At 35.9% G+C, this 17,392-nt stretch overlaps 1 pseudogene; it reads right to left on the bottom strand.

The window, feature by feature from the left end:
• Positions 1–14,254: 14,254 nt before the first annotated feature.
• On the bottom strand, positions 14,255–16,268 carry LOC101426863 (cell division cycle protein 20 homolog pseudogene; annotated as a pseudogene).
• Between the last annotated feature and the right edge of the window lie 1,124 nt (positions 16,269–17,392).

Below are 17,392 nucleotides of genomic sequence, written 5' to 3'. Positions count from 1 at the left end.
TGCAGAATTTCCTCATTCAGAGCTTAACCATAAAATGGAATTTAGAGAATAGCATGAAGCAAAAGTGTTGGTACTCCCTGGTCTTTTCTGTACATGTGTCTACTCCTGAGCATGTGAGTTACCCTAAGAATTTCCCTGTTTATACTGGCATCAATGTCCTCATTCCCCTAGGTGACAGTGTTTCCTCACAGGTCCAGGTGCTTCACTGTATGTCCCATAGCTGGTACTCCTTTGCCTCGAGCATCTGTAATATGACCGTTCTTCTATAGCATTCTATAGGAAAGCTCTCTGAGCTGCCTCTAGGTATAGGGTAAGTTCTGTGATGGTGAGCCTGTGATGTGTGTCCTCATTCAATCCTTCAGACTTATCACAGCCAGACAGGCATGGGCATACATGCATCCCAATGTATGCACAAAGGTTACTCTGCTCCCTCCAGACCCAGACCAGGAATCTGCACATGAGTTCTGCACCAAGCTGATGAGGTAATGGCAGAAGGGCCAGCAAGGGTGTTAGGAGTTCCTCCATTTTTATGTTCTTTTTTTAAATTGAGTCAGCACTTTCCCTGTTATTGCAACCCTTTAACAGTTTTCTGGAGCGTTGAGAAAGATGTTCTACTGCTCGACTTGCTGTTCAAAGCTTCTGTGGGGATACAGAACCCTGGAGCATCTCTTTCTGCTAACTTGATTCGGAAGTCTCCCCTACATGTTTGAAGCATAGTTTTGCTGATATAGAAGTTTTGATTGAGAATCTTTTCCTTTTCCTTTTCCTTTTCTTTTTATTACATCATCCTACTTCCAATTGGACTCCATGGTTAATGATGAGAAGTCAGGCATTAACTCTTGTATGTAATGAGTCATTTGAGTCTTTCTGCTTGCAAGATTCTCTATGTTTGGCATTTGATAGTTCAGCTGTGAGTATCTAGGCATGGTTCTCCTTGAGTTTATCACACTATGCATTTGTTTTGTTTCTTGGACATGTTTGCAAAAATTTTTTTTCAAATTTTGGAAGTTTTGTCTATTATTTCTTCAAATAGTCTTTCTTCAGCTTTTCTTTCTTCTCTTCTTCTGAGACTATCAATGTGCAAATGTTGGTATGCTTAATGATGTCCCTTAGGTCTCCAAAGCTCTGTTTATTGTTCTTCCTCCTTTTTAAAAAATTCTTCATAATGGATAATACCAACTGACCTATCTTAACATTTATTTCTGCTTCTTTTAAAATTTAAATATGTTATTGAGTCCCTCTAGGGAATTTTTAATTTTAATTATTGTACTTTGCAACTTCAGAATTATTTTGATCCTTTTAAAACATTTTTTATAATTATATTGATATTCTTGACTTGATAAGACATTGTTATAATTCTTTACTTTAATTCCTCAGGCTTGTTGCTTTAGTTCTTTGAATAACTGTATTAGAGTTAATTTGAATTCTTGGTCCAGTCCAACATCTGACCTCTCTCAGGGACAGTTTTTTGACTGCTTCTTTTTTTTTTTTTAAACCAGGGTGTGTTTTATACTTTCCTATCATTTAACTGTCTCATATTTTTTTTTGTAGAAAATTGGACATTTTTGAAAGTTTAATGAGGCAACTCTAGAAATCAGATTCTCTCCCCATTGGTTTATTTCTAGTAATTTTTTTTTTTACTTTGTTATTTTTTCATGACTTTCCTGGACTTATTTTCTAAAAGTTATATGATCTGTCCTTTTGATTCACTATAGTTTCTTCTCAGTTAACTTAAGGTTGGATATAGGTTGATCAGAGATTACCTTATATTTCTGAATCAATAAACTTTCCCCACCTTTTGCTGAGCGTGTGTGTGTGTGTGTGTGTGTGTGTGTGTGTTTTGGGATGAGACCGGTAGTCAGGCAGTTTTCAACTCTGCCTTAGACTTTATGATTGCACAGAACTCAAGGTCAGTCAGAAAGAGAGATATGGGCTCTCTCAGGAATTTCCTGGGCATGGACACAGCCATGCCTATGTGTACAGCCTCCTAGATCCCCAAGAATATGTCAGAAATTTTCAAGGTTTAGATAGATAGATAGATAGATAGATAGATAGATAGATAGATAGATAGATAGATAGATAGACATTTTTTCCAAGATCTTTCTTTTAAATTTTGTTCAGGGTCTTGTTTTCCCCAACTGGTATTACAGTTTTAGTTTTAAGCAGCTGCAATATTAAACAACCATCACTAATTATTTGCAACAAATCCCATGGAGTTTGGTCCTGATCAGTTCAAATAACTACAATGGCCTATGAATGGATATTTTCTAAGTAACTAGGAGACAAGCCAAATAGTCACAACACTTTGGGAATAGGGAATTTTAAGATGTTCCAAATCTGGTCTTCCCCCTCAGGTAGTTGCTAGGGTCCTTGTTTTCACTTCTATTGTCATTGCCAGGCTGTTATTTTGCTGTTTTTCAAAGCTACTGCAGAGAAAGGATAAAGGATACAAACAGATAAAATCCTTGCTGTTCATTTTGTAGATTCAAAAGTTTTCCTTGAATAAATGCACTTCAGATTTTTACAGGCATATAGTGGATCTCCTAAGTATATTTTCACAATTTTTTCCAGTTCGTTGCTTTTTTAGGAGGTGCTATTTACATGGGTGTTCACTTGGCCAATCTGGAAGCTGATTTATGTTATTATTAAAATAGTAAGATTTGGAAGGAATTGAACTGGCTTAGGAATGCATATATACTGTTGTATGTTACTTTTTAATAAAAATTCTGAAAACAAAGAAATTTGTGCTATTCCCATAAATACTAAATGCAGTGCTTGTGATTCATTAAAATAAACCATATAACATGGCCATTTTTTCAGGCAGTTTCTGGAAAATGGCATAACCAATGCTAGAAACTATAGGAGGGATTGTTTAAAAGATATTTGGTAGTTAACTCCTGCTACTTTTTACCTCATCCAGAAAAACTTTTAAAAAGCAGTCAAAAAAAAGAGTAAGGTCATACTTGACTTGTAAAATATAGTGCATGTGATGGTTAGGCTATTGTGTCAACTTGGCCAGGTAATTGTGCCCAATCATTTGGTTAAGCAAGCACTGGGCTAATTGTAATACAAGGGCATTTATGGACTTTAATCACCATTGACTTCACTGCAGTGGTAAATCATAGATAGCTGGTTATAATTACATCAACCAGGGAGATTGCCATCAGCAAGAGTGATGCTTAACCCAATCAGTTGAATGTTTTAAAAGAGGAAGCGATTCCAACATTGAGAAAGAATTTCCCAGCCTGTCTTTGGACAGCCAACATCTCCCAGAACTCGTCAAGAACCTTCATTGGACTTTCCTTGCCTGCCTGTGGAACCTGGACTAGTGCATCCCCATGGCTGCATTAGAGACTCATATAATTGTATGCTATTGATAGATATCTCTTGTTGATTCTGTTTCCCTAGAGAACCTTGACTGATACACTGCATAAAAAGATGATTAAAGGTCACATATAAATTTAGTGATTTTGAATAATTTCAATGAAACATTTACACACAAAGCCTCAAATAAATAAATGTATTGTTATAAACTCTATAAACTCTATAGAACGGGATAACCAATCAGATTAATTTTTTCTGCAGTTTATACATCTCTCAGGGAGATAAATGAATCTTAGTTGGTCATAATCTTTGTATTTAACTAGGTAATATACATTTTCAAAATATAAATTTTGAAAAATCTTGTGAAGAAGAAACACTAAGCACAGAAATAAGATATTGATGCTTATTTGTAAAACATTTAGAATATATCATGTATCATAAACATTTAAGAGAGAATTAATTTAATAGAATGGGATCTACATTTTTATTATGTTCTTAAATATCCATTCTAACAATTAGTAAACATTAGCAAAAATATCAAAAACATTTAAAATAGTAGTCATAATTAAAGAATAAATAAACATTCTTGTAACATATTTGGAACAAAACTAGCAGGAATTCTTCTTGGGGAGGCCATATATGGACTTCAGTGAGTCCATGAAACCTTGAGAAACAGTGAAACTCTAGGGTATTGCTTTTTATGGTGAGAAATTGGTGTCTTCCAGTGAGCTAGTCCTTTCCATTTGGATAGAGAAGGTGAACTCCTAACTCAGATACTGCCCTGAGAATGATTCTTTGACTGCTGCTATAGGATATTGACAATATCACTTTATTGATATTTCTCTTTTCTCATATTTTGCCTCACAAAATCATGTGCTACTTACAGAATCATAACTATTTCTAAAGAAGGCCTCTTTAAAATAAGTTTTAAGCAAATGAATAGATCTAATATACTTTGATGTTGAAGCAGAATCTAATGGAAGAAGTTTGGACATATTCCTATTTTTTATCAGTTCCTGGAAAAGAAAATTCAGGGGTCTCTTTCAGTTCATTGTGCAACAATGTCAGCATCACTAATTTTTTGTTATATTTTTTTACTGATTCTAGATGGAATTTTGAATTAAGTTGTTTTATCTATTTTCCTCTTCATTATTCAGGACTTACCATCTAAGAAATCTATGGAATCAGTCTCACAGATTCCTCATCTCATTGATCGCATTTCTTTATTTTTTATCGGTTCATCTCCACTGCTGTCATTTTACAAAACATATATATATATATATTTGATTTTTCACAGGAAAAACTTTTTAAAAAACATGAAATAAAAATAACAAGCAGCACATTAAAAACGGCTTAAGTGCAACTTTCAGAGATTCAGATTTAATAGTCTTAGCAAAGCCTTTCTCAATGTAGTTACCTTGAGAGATTCAAAATTTAATGCACCAAATTATCAGTTGTATATAATGAATTAATTTCTGTCTGACCATCTAGAATGGCACAATGCTTGGTACAGCACTGAAATCATCTACTGCATTATGAATTTCAGTTGAGACAAAAGTCTAGAGGGTGATATCAAGATATTGAGTGTGCAGCCAAGACTAAAATAACTGAAATTATACAGACTTACACTCAATTAATACAGAACTGACTGTATTCTTCCTTTTGTGAATATGAATATCCAATACATTTTTTAGACATGGCATCACTCATTTTGTTTAGTTTATTACCTCTAAATATAATTTATCATCTAGATAACTAGCTAATATCAAATAGGTATCTCTCACTCTGAAGTTCATGCCTTATGTCTTTTTTTAAAATATATATTTTTTTTAAAAGACACTTAGATTACATAAAATGTTGCAGAAAAAATACAAGAGATTCCTTTATGCCCCACTCCCCACATCTTCCACTTTTCCCCACATTAACATCTTCTTTCATTAGTGATATATTCATTTTAATTGATGAACACATTTTGGAGCATTGCCACTAAGCATGGATTATCGTTTACATTGTAGTTTGCACTCTCTCCCACTCAATTCTGTAGGTTATGGCAGGATATATAATGGCCTGTATCTGTCATTGCAATGTCATTCAGTACAATTCCAAGTCCTGAAAATGCCCCCTGTATTACACATTTTTTCCCTCTCCCTACCTTCATCCCCTCCAGTGGCCATTGTCTCCACATCAATGATATGATTTCTTCCATTGCTAGAATCATATTAAGTCTATAGTAGAATACCAGTTAAGTCTACTCTAGTCTGTATTTTATTCCCCAATCCTGAGGATTCTGGGATGGTGATGCCCACTCCCCCTCTAATTGAGAGGGGCCTTCAATCCCATATGACTGATGGATGGGACTTTCTTGCTTGCAGTTGTAGACTCTCTCAGTTCCTTGTTGTGGTGGCTGTCCATCCTCACCTCCTTGTTAGTTGTCTTGGGTGAGTCCAATGAACTGGAGAGTAGGTGTTGCAACTCTGTTGAGGCACGGGGCCCAGCTGGCACATGGACAGCCCAGGGATTCAAGTCTTTTGGATGTACACCTACCCACTCCAGCACCAACTATAGGTTCAAATAAACAGATAAAAGAGGCATGTGTAGAGAAATCACATCTGAGTCCAACTCTGTCACATTTGGGAGTACAACCTCCAAAGTAAGGCCCACTGGAGCTATCAGCCATGACTGCAGGACCTGGGTGTCTCCAGATCCCTCAGGAGCACCATCATTTTGGATAGTATCTACTTTTGCTTTCTATGAGATCTTGCTGAGATGTGCATAAAAGTTATCTCTCTGATGACCTCCCAACTCACTTTGAAGTCTCTTAGCCATATAAACTAATTTGTCTTTATCTTTTCCCCCTTTTTTTCAAGGACTTTTTGCAGTTGCATCACCAGTCAGTGCTTGGTAGTAATCCCTCCATGCCAGGAAAGCTCATCCCTGGGAGTCATGTCCTAAGCTCAGGGGAAGGTTGTAAATTTATGTGCTGAGTTTGGCTTAGAGAGAGGCTATATTTGAGCAACATGGAGACTCTCAGGAGGTAACTCTTAGGCAACCTACAGCACTAGGCTAAGTTGCAGTGTCAAGAGCAAAGGCTCATAAGCATAGTTATCAATATCACAGCCAATCGATGGACCATCCTTCTTCAGTGGTCATTGCCCTTGTACTTGGGGGGAATTGTTGCTGCTCCATTAGAGAATGTGGCAAAGCTCCCCAGGATGAGAGTTCAATATTCTTTCGTTTGTTGTGTGAATCTTCACCGACTGTGGCAATGCTCCTTGAACACTTGAACATATTTATATACCTTATATGTATGCCCAGGTGAATTTCCTCCCATGTATCCTCCATCATTGACACCCCACACCAATGATCCTCCCCTGCCATAAGTTGTAACTCTTCTTTGATCCAAGACTTCTTCAAAAATGAAGCCAAGAATGTTGCCAAATTCAATTAATAGGAAAATGAAATACTAATGATAGGTGTAAACAGAAGAAATAAAATATATAATAATTTAGAAAAACTAAACCATGCCATGCCTTATCTCTTAATCCTTTAAGAATGACATTTCTTCTGAGTTTTCTTTTGTTGAAAATTATTTATTTTCACACGTGATCAAATAAATTTTCTCTGTTTCAGCTTATTTAACTTTAAGAACTTTAAATAAAAGAGATGCAAAATTTCATAGCACAGTACTTGGTACATGATTACTCAAAAATGATATACTTCATTTGTCTTTCTAATTGTTATTAAGAATAGTTACTATTTATTGAACACTAACTCAGAGTTATACATGATATTTACTACCCACTTCATACACATAGATGCTTGCTTGAAACTTCTAATAACATTATAATTTACAAATTAACATGTCCATTTTAGATGTGAAGCTAAAGGATAAATTAACCTGTAAAATCAACTTTCCACAGCATGAAGATGGTAGAGTTGGGATTAGAACCCACATATGCTGACTCCAAAGAATCTATTTTTCAACAATATCCCATTACACTTCTCTTTGTTAAGATTAATAACACTTTGAAATACAGTTAAACATGCGTTAAATTAAAATAAAAGCTTAAAAAAGGCAGAAAATTACATTATATATTGTGTACCTACTCAGTTTCTGGATTAAGGAGACATTGTGGCTATATAACTGGATTTGTTATAAGTAGATGGAAGCTCAGAAGCAAAAGTGTACAAATATAAGATATACATAATAAAAATTTAACATACATATCTGTAGCTAACATACTTATTTAGGAGAACGAAAATAGGTCATATCACCACACTTAAACTCTCTCCTCTTCTGACTAGAGGTATAGAAGTGTAATCTGAAAGCCAAATTGTCTATTCAAGCTTTAAATTCTTATTATCACTCCTGTGAAATGTGTAATTTTTAAACTGACTGAAAAGTTTAGCTTTTTTTGATTTTTGTTAGTGTCTGACCATAACCCCTTGCATTCCCACAAAAGTCAGTTTTTCCAATAAATTCAGAGAACACAAGCCATGTCCCCAAATTGTTTACTGACCCTTTAAAAAAATTTTTAGTTTTTCTAATTCAGTGTGTTTCCACCAGTATGATATGTTCTTGATAAAAATAACAAAATTATGTTTTTGCAGAGTGTTAGCTAAAAGTCAATAAGCATCTATATTTGTGAAAATATTCAACCAATTATCTCTTTAGAGTTAATTAAGTGTGGCTTTTAAATTTATCATGATGTTTGGTGTTGGTTTGCAGCAATCCAGATTCTCATAAAAATTCTAAAATGGAAAAAGCAATATGAAGGAGGACATAAAAATAGGTAATGTAGTATGTTTTATAGTATAATAAATAAAAGCCTTCAGGAAATATAATGATTCACAAGAGGTTTCTTGTCTAATTATATGTTGTTTACTCGATAGGCCTTAACAGCTTCTTTGGAAAATTTGTATAGAAAACTTTTTTGTCACAAAAAATTGCTGAAAGCCCTTTTGGATACTGTATTGGCATCAGTTTGTGGAAAACAAAAATCAAATCCTATTTACTTCCAAAAGTGTTTCTGGCCTGTCTCTTTATTCCCTAGAGTCTGACTGTATGTCATATTAAGTAAAGTGTCCTGTTGAAAATTCTCAAGGTTATGTAACAATTATGCATTACTATGTTAAAGGATGCCATCCACTGTGCAAACAACAAAAAAAGGCACTTCTCTCTGTTTTGTAGAACAAATTAAATGTGTTTTGTATTTTATTCAGTACAATCTCCCTCTAAACAAACAGGATTTAATCTACAAAGTTATAATTTGAGGAATTTCACAAAATATAGTGCATCAGGTGCTTCCCAAATTGACAAGTGGTGTATAATATCTGGTGATGAAGATTCATATTTTGGAGCACTTAATTCATTCAGTCATCTGAAAAACAATAAGCAATGAGAAAAATCCACCAATATTAGGACTTCAAGAACATAAGCACTTTATTACTCTGTACATGAAAAGGAAATTTAAAATGTGACACATTTCCCTTAATGAGAATGAAACCAGTAGTATAGCTGAATTTGAATCCTATGAGCATAATGGAATCTCAAGTACTTTCCCTTACTCAGCAGGGTCATGCCATTTCTTTTTCTTCCTTCCTCTCTCTCTCCCTTCTTCTCCTCCTATTCCTTCTTCCTTCAGCAGCATATACTGTCACACATTCCCTGAAGTCACATTAAAATCACCACATAATCCCCCCAAATTGAGACAATATCACTCAGTTCTCTAGGAGTTCCTCGCTCTTCTCTGATACCTCTAGCGCTACCGACATCAATGAGTTCATAGTCACTAAGCGTACTTGCCTTAGCCGGATCAATTCCCTGAAACAACACTGCTGGCTGCAACTTTCTTTTTTTTAGTTTAATGCCTAGTAATTTATTTCCCTAACTGTGTATTGCATCTACAGTTTTTCTTCCTTGTCTTTAATGTCTCTGACTAAAAGTACATTGCCTATAGATCAAGGCCTTTAAATATCACTCAATCATTCTGCTCTCCTATATTGTTTCTGTATTATTTTAGTAGAAGTACTTCTATGTCCTAGTGATAATAGTTAAGCAATATAAATGGAATCATAAATATTAGTAACCTCAAAAATTTTTAGGTCTCAATATGCAGCTTATACAATATCAATTCTGTCCTCAGTTATGGTTTTTTAAAAATATTAAAACATTAATATAAAAAAGACGTTTGTTATTTAGTTTGAAACTTTCGCAAAAAAAGTTGTTGGAATTTATTCTAAATTTATACCTGGGTTACTGGACTTATCAATATCAGTAATGATTCATTCTTTTGCTTAAGAAGTGACTTGATCTGTAGATGTCAGATAATTACTGAGATGAACTATAATGAGAACATTTCACAACTCTCTGACTTAAATTTCATAGTCCCTTAACAACATAATGACTTCCTCCTGGATCTTTTTATGCATAGTGTCTCTATGCTCTTGGGGTTTCTTTTCATGATCAGTCACTATCAGGGTATGGTACTATCATCTATTTTTAGAAAAAGAAATACTGTAGCCCTGTACAATAAATAACTGTGCTGTGTCTAGATTTTTTAGAATTCTGGCATATTTCCTTAAATATTTTTTAAAAAGGTTTATCCCACAACATCTGTACATAAATTGTACAAAACTGCAATTGGAGGGTTGATGTAGGATACTCTTTCTTATTAGTTAAGTGCTCTGGGAGGGATTTAAGTGGTTTCTTTTATATAAAATATTAAGATTAGAAATGCAATATATTCTTCTGATCCTGGGATCTCCCTTCATAAGACTTTCATGCTAATGTGCTGGAGGTGCAGTTAATGTTGGGGTTTAAGATATATTTAGGGGATTTGAATCTCTGGACTGACAATGTGATAGCCAGGTCCTGAGCCTCAACAGAATCCAGCACCTACAATCTGATTTATTGGACTTACCACACTCAGCTAAGATGGAGTTGAAGAAGGACAACCACCACACCATGGAGCCTAGAGTGATTACAACTGAAAATGGGAGGATTGCATCCAGCATCCATGTGGAATCTGAGCCTCCTCTTGACATAGAGGTGCAATGGACACAACCAATCCAATGTCCACATAGAAGAGGTGGCATTGGATTGGGAAAAGTGGACATAGTGGACGATGGGTATGGGGATAGGCAGGAAGAGATGAGAGGTGCAGGCGTCTTTGGGACATGGAGCTGCCCTGGATGGTGCTTCAGAGGCAATCACCGGACATTGTAAATCCTCACAGGGCCCACTGGATGGAATGGAGGAGAGTATGGGCCATGATGTGGACCATTGACTATGAGGTGCAGAGGTGCCCAAAGATGTACTTACCAAATCCAATGGATGTGTCATGATGATAGGAACGAATGTTGTTGGGGGGGGGAGAGGGGGGTGGGGGGGTGGGGTTGAATGGGACCTCACATATATATTTTTAATGTAATGTTATTACAGAGTCAATAAAAAATAAATAAATTGATAAAATTGAAAAACAAACAAAAAAATAAAATAAAAGAATCATAAAAAAAAAGAATATAGTATTTAAAAGTGAAGGAAAAATGATAGCATCTTGATGACACTCACTATATGAATCTTGAAATTCATAGCAATAGCAATATACAAAGAACACTTTGTTGTATAAGTCATAAATTAGTTGTTAAATGACTTGATTCTTCCTCAAAACATTTCTAGGGGATAGAACATTATATTAACACTGTAATTTCTTTTTAGAATTACTAACATATTTTTTAAAATTCAGAAATCATTACTAATATTAAAATATTTCTTAAATGTTATGGAAGTTGCATATTTATTTTCCTCCTGCTAAAATTGTGAATTATTTTGTATTGAATTTTAAAATGATAAACAAGTTTTCCTCAGCTGTCAGCTTTGTTAGTTCCTCCCTGGTTAATGTCTGGTAAAATAAAGTGAGTGATCTTTTTTAAAAATTATGAATCTTTGTTAAAGCAACATGGATAGAGGGCAAATGTTTATACACTTTTAAAACATTGTTACAATTATTTGTTTTTAACACTTAAAAGCACTTTCATTTTCCAAGACAAACTATTATAAGAAATGTCGCCCTACTGATCTGTAGATTCTGTCCTAAGAAGTAAGAACCTTAAACTGGTTAATTATAGGTCTTCATGCATCATAAAATTTGCATTTCTGTTAGGCACAGAAGTTGCTTAAAGAATTAATTTAAAAATGACAATTCAGTTGATAGATCCATGCTTTTTACACAGAATCATTTCAAAGTAAAGGTGGGTTTTTTTTTTTCTTGTTTGGAAACCTTGAATTGTTGAGTGATAATCAGATACAAAAACAAGACCGAACAAAATACCTTTGAAAACAATTCAGATCTATTTTTATTAAAATATCTCATTCTTCTTTAATTCATAACTAATACCCATTTCAGTTTCAGATCTTACATTGAAATTATATTCATGAATGCTAACCAATTAAATACAGCCAACCCGAGATGGTCCACCTTCTGGACATGAAAATCCGTCAGAACAATGATGAGTTGTACAAACAGAACAAGAAATGTAATGACCTGTGTTAGAGATCCATCTCTTTATCCAATTTACTATGTCAGAGTGCCTAAGTTTTACCATCTGAAAAATGCATGGTCCTCAGAACTTTATCCTTTATATATTTCCATTTCAAACTTCTTCATAATTCTACAAATCTACAAACAGATCTCATGAAAAGACTAAAATAAAAAGCAAATAAAATAAAATCAATTTGTTAAGATCTAAAATTTTTAATTTATTTTATATGGAATTTAAAAAAATATATATGACAATGATTCAGATGTTATTTCTTTTCAATTTAGTATGTAATACAGAAACTGATTTAATCTCAATGAAATTTGATAAATATTGAGTGCCTGTTTTATGCTCAACACAAGAATTATTTATGAGGCCAATACATAAACATGTACAATGCTCCAATTGTTTTATGTTTTATCAGTTTTTCCTTTGTTTTTCTTTCTTTCTTTCTTTCTTTTTTTTTTTTTTTTTTGAGATACCAAGGGCTGGGGATTGAACCTGGGACCTCTTATGTGGGAAGCCAGCACTCAACCATGAGCAACACTGGCTTCCTTGAGTTGGCTTTTTGTTTGTTCATTTGTTTGTTTTGCTTTGCTTTTTTTTTTTTTTTCAGGAGGCACCTGAGGAAACCAAGTGCAGGACCTCCCAAGTGGGAGGTGGGAGGTGGGGCACTTGAGCCACATCTGCCCTCTGTAATCAGTATTTGCTTCATCAGTCTGGTAGATAACAAGCAAGTAAACCATGGAAAAGCTCAGGCTACAGCTTTGCAGGTTATTTGGTAACCAATCTTATTCTGAATCTGATTCCTATACTAAAACACTGGGATAGGAAAAGTGCCTTTATTTCAGGAATAAGTGGGGAATATTTATAGAGATGGCATTTTATAAATTTTTATACAAAAGTATTTATAAAGAACACAATAACTGAAACAAGAGAACATATGTAATGAAATATATGTAATGATTACACTGTTTGAAGACCTAAATTTATTTTTTAGTAAACATTATACATATATAAATATCACTCATACATACATTCACATACTTCCTCTTTCTCTTTCAATCTCTCAATCTCTGTCTCTCTCCTACTGGTCCATCTAGATTATAAACTCTAAGTGGAGAGTGACGACGCAGATAAATGAATATACAAATATACAGATGTATAAAAAGATGTATAGAGAGATACAAATCAATTTTTAAAGTCCCAGGTAACATTGTATGTGACCTTAATGGCATAAAATTAGAATTTAGAAATATATTTTTTTAAACGGTGATATTAGTTTACAATAACTTAAGCTTTATTTTACTTATGATTCTACATGCTTTGCTGCTTGTTTTATTATAATTAGTCAAACTTTGTCAAAGAAAATGTAAAAGCCAAATGCCAGGGTATTAAAACAGAGTTGTTTTCCAATTATCCACTTTATGATTCTAATTGTCATACAAACTCAATAATAAGTGTCCCTAGAAAACAGGAAATGCCAGAATTCATATTGTACCATGTTTGAAAAAACAAGCTAGTTTCTGAGAGGAACCAATACAGGAGGGTTTTTTGTTTTTGTTTTTAGTTCTTTTTTAAAGTAGCTTTATTGAGGTTTAATTTGCATAATGTAAAACTGACCCATCATACATAAATAATTCAGTGACTTAGGTAAACTTAAGAAGATGTACAACTGTCACCAGAATCCAGTTTTAGAACATTTTCATCACTTCATAAAGTTCCATTGGCCCATTTGCAATCAATTCCCACATCCTTTTCTCCCATCTCCAGCCTCAGGCAACCACTGATCTGCTCTCTGTCTCTAAGGTTTTCTTTTCTGGCAACCTTTTATAAATAGTGTCATACTTTATGTACTCCTTTGTATCTGGCTTATTCCAGTTAGTTTAATGATTCCGAGACCCATTCACATTGTAGCATGTATGTGTGGTTCATTCCATTTTATCGCTGAGTATTATTCCATTGCATGGTTCTGTTCCATTTTGATTACACATTTGCCAATCGAAGGACATTTGGATTGTTTCCAGTTTGGGCTGTTATGAATAACACTGCTAAGAATACTCATGTTCAAGTCTTTGTGTGGACATATGTCTTTATTTCTCTTGCATACATTCCTGAGTTATACTGTAAGTCTATGTTTAATCTTTTAAGAAACTTCCCAGCTTTTCCAAAGTGCCTCTACCATTTTACATTCCCAGTAGCAATGTATGAGAGTCTCAGTTTTTCCACATTCTCACCTCCTGGTAATGTCCGTATTTTTTATATTAATTATTCATGTTGTGCATATTGGTATTTTATTGTGTTTTTATTTTCATGCAAGAAGAAAGGGGCTATGTCTTAATTAGAAAAGCTGAAAAAACACAAGAAAACCTGCGGATGAGTTGGTTCTTCAATGGAGACCTTGGTGGATGAGGCTGCTTCTGGCTGCATGAGCCTTCTCTTGCTCCTGCAGGATCCAAATCAAAGCAGCACCATAGATGCAGGGTCTTATCTGCTGCTGCTGCTACCACAGTGGCCCCATCTGGGCTCATGACCAGACTTAGGACATGGACCATGTGGCCATCTTGGCCATGGTTGGGTACTTCCAAATAAGCAGCTGATTTTGGGAAAAGCCATGGCCTGAGATATGCTTCTTGTAATGGGGAGATCAGAGGTTGGAGCACACCTGGGAATGGTGATCCACAGCATTCAGACAGGCCCGGAGCAGATGTTCCAGATACAGATGTGTTGATCACCCATGCTCCCTCCTGTTGCCAAGACATTGGACTGCTAGGGACACCAAGCTAAGCTTTGTCAGCACCTTGGTGCTGAGTGAAGAGCTTCAGGGGAGTCCACCCATCTTCTCCAGCAGCACTAGGTCACATATTAACCAAATTATAGTTGCTACCTCTAGCCAAATGTTATCCATCTGGAGTCCAGTGTAGCCCATATACTTCTTGACTGTGGCCAGTCAATGTGGCCACATGGTGTTCTGCTACCCAGACATCATGGTGGTGGATGTGACTGGAGCATGAGCGACTGGACAAAATAGTCTTTTGATGAACTAGGGTGAGTGAAAATCTGTTCCTAGGTCTCAGTAAAAAGTGTGGGTCACTTATTGGACAAAATAGGGCCCTGAAAGATAGCTAGGAAATATTTTTTTTTCACTTTGATTTTTGATCAGAATTAAATTACGCCCCATGATGAGGCAGTATAGTTATACATTGTTGAAGACATCTATTAAAGCAACAAATGAAAAAACCAACTCAGGGTTGCTGATGCAGCTCAGTGGTTGAGCTGAGTGCCGGCTTCCCCATACGAGGTCTTTTAGTCCTCTCATCTGTAGAAAGGGGGTCTATATTAGTCAAATTTCTCTAGGGAAACAGAACCAACCGTAGATATCTGAAAATAGTATGAGATCTTATAAAATTGTGTCATGCAATCCTGGAGATGTACAAGTCCAAATTTCGATGTGGGGCAGGTTGTAAGCCAAGTACTTAGATGAAGTTCCTTGATGAGTTCCCAGGAGACACCGTCTAGATGGGGATTCTCTCTCTGAATGCTGAAATTACTTATTTTAAGGCTTTCAACTGATTGTATGAACTATCACTCATTGCTGATGGCAATCTCTTCAGTTGATTGTAGATGTAAACAGCCATCAGTGCAATCAACTCACTGATGATTAAAGTCCACAAAATGTCCTTGTATTACAGTTATCCCAGTGCTTGCTTGACCAAACAACTTGCATCATTGCCTGGCTGAGATGACACATCAGCCTAACCTTCACAGTGCACCCCTTGTCAACTTGGGAGCCATACACATCACCTTAATCCATACTTTGTCTCTAAATAAAAACAATAACAGACATAAATATATTTCTGCCTAAAAATACTCAACTGTCATGTGTATAACTGCAAATGCACTAAATCTGTCCAGAATAGGGTGAAAGCCCTTGGATAATATTCATTCTTGAAGCCATTTCTCTTCTTGTACATCCCACAGCTGCACCTCAGCACTGCTGGTGCCCACAGCCAGGTAGTTGCTCTCTTTGCTCCATTTGCAGCAGCTGCAGGATATCACCAGGGCTAACACTCCACAGGTATACACTGCTGTCCAGTGCCACAGCTAATATGTGGGGAGTACTCCAATCCGCAAGGTTCAGGTAGTAGTCATTGGGCAACTTAGGGGTATGAGGATGGGTCTGGCAGGGAAGGAATGGATTGGCAGGTCTTCCAGCTGGAGCCAGGCATGGCCTTCCGGCTATACAGTGTTAGATTGTAACCACTTTTGCTTGGTTCAGACCTTACACCTAATAAGTTGCTGCTTGTTCTCATGTAGACTGGGTTATTTAAGGAGCCCCTTGTAAACAATAAAGTTGTCTGAGGAGTCTCTACTCGCACACCCCCTGATCCCAGCTCTCTCATTCTTTCTTTCATTTTCTTCCTTCCTTCCTTCCTTTCTTTCTTTCTTTCTTTCTTTCTTTCTTTCTTTCTTTCTTTCTTTCTTTCTTTCTTTCTTTCTTTCTTTCTTTCTTTCTTTCTTTCTTTCTTTCTTTCTTTCTTTCTTTCTTTCTTTCTTTCTTTCTCTTTCTTTCTTTCTCTTTCTTTCACTCTCCTTTTTCTCTTTCTTTCATTCCCGATCCCTTAGGGTTCAAATCTCCAACACCGAACCTTCTTGGCTTTGCATTACACATAAGGGATGCACTGGGGATGGGTGCGCCCAGTGGGAGCAGTGCAGGTTGCTCTAGAACAGGAACAAAGCCATGGATGCACCTGGAGGGGGATCTTTGGAGTTGCTTCCTGCTTAGCTGATCAACTCCGGATTACTTAGCAGCTCTAGCCTCTTCAACTTTCCTCTGCAAGCATGCTTTGTCTCCTTTATATGCAGACCATGGCAACTGTGGCCTTTGACCATTTGTTGTTGATTTTGAGAGAGGTTCAATTATTTGCGTATAGAAAGACCAGGACTCGGGAATGATTTTGAGAAGGAAAAAAGGTTTATTGATGGTTCACCGGACTCGAGAGCTTTCTGTTTCAAACCCAAGCCTCGAACAAGAATTTTGAGTTGCTTTTATACAGAGGAAAGGCTAAATCGTTCTTTGTTTCAGTGCTCAATAGGTTTGAATAAGCATATATATCTTCCACATCCTAGGTAAGCTTTTAGCATGGACTTCATACATCCTAGATAAGCTTTTAGCACATTTGGTTTGCATTTTCCCCGAATATTTAAAGTTTATAGAGTTTGCATTGATAAAATGTTTCCTGGGACTGGAGTCGTTGCCATGGTTACCAAGGGCAGGGCTGCAGCCTCTCACCATCCCATACCCACAAGTCAGGACAGACAGCTTAGGTTAAGGTTATTTCCGAAGAGACAAAGAGCCTCCCACCCATAGGCCACATCACATTGGCCTCTACAGCATAGAGGGTGGGAACTTTGGGCAAGTCAGACCGCTGGCCAGAGTTCAGTTGCTGGAGCATGAATTGAAGGGTGAATGAGATATGCTTGTTAGTCATTTGTATGTCTTCATCGTGAAATATCTATTAAAAAT

This window comes from Dasypus novemcinctus, chromosome 14 (genome assembly GCF_030445035.2).
Source record: "Dasypus novemcinctus isolate mDasNov1 chromosome 14, mDasNov1.1.hap2, whole genome shotgun sequence".
In the NCBI taxonomy this organism is placed as follows: Eukaryota; Metazoa; Chordata; class Mammalia; order Cingulata; family Dasypodidae; genus Dasypus; species Dasypus novemcinctus.
The sequence above is the reverse complement of the archived record's forward strand: the minus strand, read 5'-3'. Positions and strand labels throughout refer to the sequence as shown.